The 5,439-nt window shown below is 39.1% G+C and overlaps 1 pseudogene; it reads left to right on the forward strand.

Annotated features, from left to right (window-relative positions):
• The first annotated feature begins 631 nt into the window (after window positions 1-631).
• Window positions 632-1,749, forward strand: LOC101584567 (annotated as a pseudogene).
• The last annotated feature ends 3,690 nt before the right edge of the window (window positions 1,750-5,439 follow it).

A 5,439-nucleotide genomic window follows, 5' to 3' on the forward strand; every position in this document is an offset into this window, starting at 1 on the left:
TCTCTCTCTCTCTCTCTCTCTCTCTCTCTCTCTCTCTCTCTCTCTCTCTCTGCTCTCTATGTACCGTGAGGAATATGTGGAAAACCACTTTGCCTTATGATGTGCTGACTTCTACAATGTGCTGCCTTGCCACAGACTTCAGCAATAAGGACCAAATGACCATGGACTAAAACCTCTGAAACTGAGAAAAAATAAATTTTGCTCCATTTTAACTTGATTATCTAAGGTATTTTGTTATAGCAACAGAAGCATTGAAGAGTTCATTCATTTTGAAAAAGAATTCTCATCCTATGTTAGTATAGGGATTATTTTCTATCTTCTAAAATTTATAACATAGGAAGGGTTTTTTGGAAATGAACAATGAGTTGTCCAACTTTTGCACAGTGAATAAGATCAGGTGAACATGTATGTGGCAAGAACTTTGCATTGGTATCTATGATTTTATGTATTGACATATTATACTTATATTTTGTAGTACGTTATGAATGTATTACACTGATAGTTTTGCTCCTAAGAATCTAGAATCTTATAATTAAACACTCTAAATTAGATGCCCAATGAAAAGACTCACAAATATGCAAGCTTCTGGTAAATAGAAGAGTAGCTTTCAGAAAAACCAGCTCAGGACACCATGAAACAACTGTGTCTCTCGGGGCCTGGAGACAAGCCCAGGAAAGCAACGTGGTGAACCCTGACTGCCCCTGGAGACAGCTCTTGTGCTTGAATTGGCCACAAGCTGCTCGTGTTTACCTCCAGTTGACAACAGTAAGAGAGGAAAGATCTTCCTTGTTGGGAGAGCAAATCCAAACCAGAGCTTCCCATATGTGCACACCGTGGACCCGGGAACATACCAGTGGGACTTGGCCACCCAGGAGGACCTCTTGCCCAGTGATGAACATGCCAGCTTAAAATCCTGCCTGCACCCCTGGCAGCATCTGGGTACTTGGAGGAGCCAATTAGTCACGAAACAGAAACTCTCTACAAGTTCTGAATCTAGAAACCAAGACGTGGACCACACCAGAAGTGACCAGCCTGCCACCATCCCAAAGAACATTCCACACATCCGCAGCAGCCATTGGAAATCAGCTGTATGTCTTTGGGGGTAGAGAAGGAGGTGCTCAGCCCATGCAGGATGGAAAGCTGCATGTGTTTGATGCAAACATGCAGACCTTGTCACAGCCACAGTCGCTTAGAAATCCTCCATCTCCCTGGCATGGTCATGTGATGGTGGCAACAGAGACAAAGCTCTTTAGCCATGGAAGCCAGGTGGGGGATACATTCTTTGATGGTCTCCATTGTATTGACACAAGTGACATGAGGTAGCAGCAGCTCAGCCCCACAGGTGCCATGCTAGCAGGGCGTGCTGCTCACTCAGCTGTGGCTGGGGGAATACGCGTGTACGTCTTCAGAGGGATGACTCTCACTGGGGCACTGGACACCATCTACCGATGTCATACAGAAAAACAGCATTGGACCTTACATAAATTTGATACTTGTCTGTGCTCTGGACAATTGGACCACTCCATGTGTATCATTCTGTGGTCAGTGACATCTCCTGCTGAGAAAGACTCAGAATCAGTCACCCTGAACTGTGAAGCTGAGGAAGGAGATTCTGTTGACAAAGAAGTGACCTAGCGGGAGGACTTGCATGAGGAATGTCAGGCGGACACGTTGCTCTGTTTTGTGTTTGGCGGGATGAACACAGAAGGGGATATCTACTATGACTGTATTGTGACTGTAGTTGACTAATAAAATCCACATTTATTTAAAAAAAAAAGAAAGAAAAAGAGTAGGTTTCACTTTTGAGAAAGTAAAACTAGAGAACAGAAGTTAAAATATGGTTTAAACACCGAGGTCTTTCTTTGTGGTCAAGTATTTGCTTCCCTGTTTCCTTATCCTCTCCATTTGTACCTCTCACTCCAATGCTCTCTAGGCACTCATAATGTATACATAAAACTACACTGAAAAATTAGGAAAGGCTGGCTTCTTTCCCTGTAGTTAAATAATAGAGAACTTAGGCTTCCTTGCTGATCACTAGAGATAAGAAGGATTTAAAGGAGGATTCGTTTTCTATTTCAAGACTCCAGGATAAATAGTATTGATCTGAGTTTGCTTGGGGCAATGGGGCACCCCCTTGCTACTTAGATTAACCCCAGGTGTGCATTCCTTCTATTGGTAGGATGCTGCCCAGCTCATGTGTTCTATGCAGAGGAGGTTATTAAGTGAAGAATTAGTGGTGTCTTATAGCGCATAACCTCTTCACAAGGAATTATGAAGTTTCCTCTGGCTTGAGACCATGTTTGTCAAGATTGGAAAAACCAGTCTTAAAGCACTTCTAAACAGTTGCATTGGAAATTGGCCTTGTAACAGAAAAAGCCGTCTCTTCAGAGCTACACTAACGAACTAACAGCACAGAAGGAGAGGGATTTTATCATTCAGGAAAGAAGTTTGGAAGCACAAAGACATTGATTTGTTAGACATCAAAATAATTGCTTGTGTACTTTCTTGAGGTTGGCAAATATGTTCTGTTAAAGACAATTAAAGGAAAAAAACTTAGAACAGTACAGGTTCCGTATTGAATATGACCTCCTGGAAGCATGACAGGATAGTATGGTGGCAATTCTATAGCAGAAGAAGTAGGATAAACAATGTTGCTGGGTCCTTGCATTCTCAGCTTCCTTAATCTACTTTGTGTACTTTATAGGGAAAGGGGGTCTATCTAGATCATAGTTCTGGAAATTCAAGAGATGGTTTCAGCACCCCTAAGCTGTGGGGAAGACCTCACAGAGAATAACAGCCCTCAGGTGTAAAAGTACCGAGCAGCATGTATAAAAGAGGTACTGTGAAAATTTCAAGTGTCACTTCTAATAACCCATCCACATGGGAACTGATTCTGTCCCATGAGCTAAGATACACTTCTAGTAGATAGCATTAATCAATTAGTAAGGATGGAGTCCTCATGACCTAATTGCCTTCCAGCAGGCTCCTACTATTTATTTATTGATTGATTGATTGACTTTTATGTATTTGGTATAGGGTCTCACTATGCAGCTCAGACTTGTAGTGATCCTCCTGTTTTCAGCTTCCGCAGTGCTGGTATTACAGGTATGCACCACCATGCCTGGATTCAGTTGCTGGCTCAGTGCATTCGGGGGCAGGGCCAGCACTGTGGTGCTGGGGATCTAACCCGGGCCCCTGTGCTTGCTTAAGCAGGCTCTTACTCTACTGAGTTATCTCACCAATCCTAGACTCCTATTCTTAAGGTTCCATCAAACTCAACACAAGTACACTGATTACCAAGATTCTAGTACATGAAAATTAGAACCAAAAGCCAAATCCAGACCATAGCACTGACCAGGCATATGAGTGTGAATATTTTCAAAGTATCTAAAATGCATGGTTGAGAATGCATCTATATTTTGGGATCATTCTAAGCATCATAAGGAACAAGTCCAAATTGTGTAGGGAAGTCTGAGATTTGAATCTCAGCAAGGAGGCAACTTTTACTAAGAAATACAGATGCACATCACAGGGCTGCATGTATCTTACCTTAGCCTGGTGTTTACATCATCCCTAGTTCTGTTTCCTCTTAAAGACAGACATAAAAATGCAGAGACTAAAGAAAGAACAAAACAACACAAAATAAAACCATTTATGCTCCCTTTAAAGGCAAATAAAATTTAAAAGATAGGGATCTTTGAATAGATTCTGTATTCATAAGTAGACTTCAGAATAAACTGCCTATGTTTTCTTTCACCATTCAATCCAATCTGCTGTGAAAAATTTTCACTGTCTCCAAGTCATCATGAAACATTCTCAGCTAATTGAGACATTCCCAAACAATTAAGATAACCAGATGCGTCTGTTATTTGTAATTACCTGAACATGCATTCCTTTCTTTGAGAGTAGTTCCATTTTTTGAGCTTTTTGAACTACTCCAGATAATGAAAATGAAGATTACTGTGTGTGCATTTTTCACTCGGCATCACTTTGACGTGGAATTACCTTTTTCCAAAATTAAGGAGCAAAACTGGAAACATGTGTGCAAAAAAATAAATGTTCATTTTGCCTTGTCCTGAAATAACACTTGCTATACAAACAGATCTCTGACAATTTCTTAGATTTAAGGTAAGCCAGATTTAAGTGTAAAGATGGAAATAAATAGTTAAAGAAGAAACATTAACAATTTATAATTTCTATTCACAATCTGCTATCCTTAATCTCTTAGATTCATGAAAGGTCTGGAGAATGTTGTATAATTTTTGTCCTGTAGGTAATGTAGGCTTTCTCTAAGTGTTACCTACTCCTATTACCAATACTTACTCCTAGTCTTCCTACTAATCTTGATGACAATTTATTTAGCTGTGAATCTTTATTAGTGTTAGAAAATTTTGTCCTGATTTGTAGTATATGTGTCAATTCAAAATATTTTGTTGCTTTACTCCAATAATAATTCTACTGTATTTTCACTTATCATGCAAACCCTTATAAACTTCTAAAGGCAATTCCAATTTTGCCTGTTTTCTCACAAAATTTCATTTGTATTCACTAGTTTCAAATTTAATCTTATATTACATTTTAACTATATTCTATAATTACCTTGGGCAATTATTTAGCTTGTATTAAAACTTAACATTCAGGGACCCAGGAGAGAGCTGAGCAGAATAAGTACCTCCCTGGCAAGTGTAAGGACCCAAGTTTGATCCCCAGTACCACAAAAAACAAACAAACAAACAAACAAACAAACAAAAAAACCACAAAAAACCCTTGACATTCTGTATGTCCAGTATAAAGGCAAAGCCTGACCTATCCTTGTTTCTATTCTGTTTCTATAGTTCTCACCCCTGTTTATGGTAGTGTTCATTCAATATTTGATTTGTTTTTATTTGGTCTCTGCCTTTTGGACATTTTCATTCCTTATAGTAAATGTGATATTTAGTGTTAATCAGTTTTGGATTCTCTGGTGTTGGAGTGTTATAGTCCATCCATAGGAGAAATGAAACATTCTTCTTTGGATAGTAGAACTGGTATAGAGCACTCTAAGTTTATCTATGCAGGAAGAATTTCCTAGTTAAATGAGCAAAGGAGAAATACTCCTGCAGATAAGCAAAGACAGCAGAAGACATGTGAAGTAGGGTGAAGGGACAGAGAAAAATGCAGGAGGTTGAGGAGGGAGAAGAGAATGGTGGAAGAGAAGGAATAGAAAAGGAAAAGAAAGAAGAAACAGGGATGAGAAAACCATTTCCTTAAAAAATTATAATTCTTGATGAATACTGATATTTCACTCAGATTGGTAGATTCTCATATTTATGAATCAGTTGCTAAAACATTGTCCACTTTTGATGAGTACATCTGAGCTTTTTTCTTGTGCAAATGACCTTTTATCATTATGAGTAACTGTAACTTCATTCGATTTCTGGTTCTATTGTATAAGAACTG

Source organism: Octodon degus, unplaced genomic scaffold, assembly GCF_000260255.1.
Source record: "Octodon degus isolate 3935 unplaced genomic scaffold, OctDeg1.0 scaffold00078, whole genome shotgun sequence".
NCBI classification, from domain to species: domain Eukaryota; kingdom Metazoa; phylum Chordata; class Mammalia; order Rodentia; family Octodontidae; genus Octodon; species Octodon degus.